At 32.4% G+C, this 972-nt stretch overlaps 1 protein-coding gene across 5 annotated transcripts in view; it reads right to left on the bottom strand.

Moving 5' to 3' along the window:
• LOC106874330 (potassium/sodium hyperpolarization-activated cyclic nucleotide-gated channel 2) overlaps positions 1-972 on the bottom strand; it is a 531,661-nt gene that overhangs the window by 529,502 nt on the left and 1,187 nt on the right. The window lies entirely within an intron of this gene.

Raw genomic sequence — 972 nt, 5'->3', positions numbered from 1 at the left:
TATATATATATATATATATATATATATATATATATATATGTATGTATGTATATATATATTAGCATACATACAAATATGCGCACACACAGGTACACACATACACGCAAACCGACGCACAAGCATAATTATACACAAGAACATTCGCACATAAACATGTATATACGCAAAAACAAATACATATATACAAACAAGTAAAGACACACACATACTCAAACTCTTACATATGGACAAATACACAGACGCACAGAAACGCTCACCATACAGATGCGCGCACAAACACGCTAACACATAAAACAACGCTAAAAAATATGGCCGAAAAGAAAGTAATATTGTTTTGTGATGAGAAGTAGTTTGACCAGCGAGCAATGGTTACTCTCACTCCGGTACTCTATACTAGTAGAACATTGTCATGAGCTTGAGGTACAACAAGATGCCTTTAATGACAACACCTGTCTAATTATAATCAGAGGGAAACAAAAGACAACAATGGCAGCAACACGAAGAATTTAAGATAAAGAAAGTCATCGAAACAGAAGCATCAGTGATAACCGTTTTAGCTAAACATCTGTAGTAGTAGTAGTAGTAGTAGTAGTAGTAGTAGTAGTAGTAGTAGTAGTAGTAGTAGTAGTGGTGGTGGTGGTGATGGTGTTATTCAACAGCTGCAGTAGCAACAACTTATGAATGACCGTTCATAAAGGAAGTAAGGAAAGATTGAAAGGTGTGCAGAAAGGTAGAATGTCAAGAAATAAATACTTACCTGAAGATAATCAGTAAGTAGTAGTAGGGAAGCATACATTAATATACATACATACATACATACATACATACATACATACAAACATACATACATATATACACACACACAAACACACTGACACACATGTATATATAGACATGTATATACATACATATATACAAACATATATATGTGTGACTATATATATGTATATATATATATATATATATATATAT

This window comes from Octopus bimaculoides, chromosome 2 (assembly GCF_001194135.2).
Source record: "Octopus bimaculoides isolate UCB-OBI-ISO-001 chromosome 2, ASM119413v2, whole genome shotgun sequence".
NCBI classification, from domain to species: domain Eukaryota; kingdom Metazoa; phylum Mollusca; class Cephalopoda; order Octopoda; family Octopodidae; genus Octopus; species Octopus bimaculoides.
This window is presented reverse-complemented; position numbering and strand designations above follow the sequence as displayed.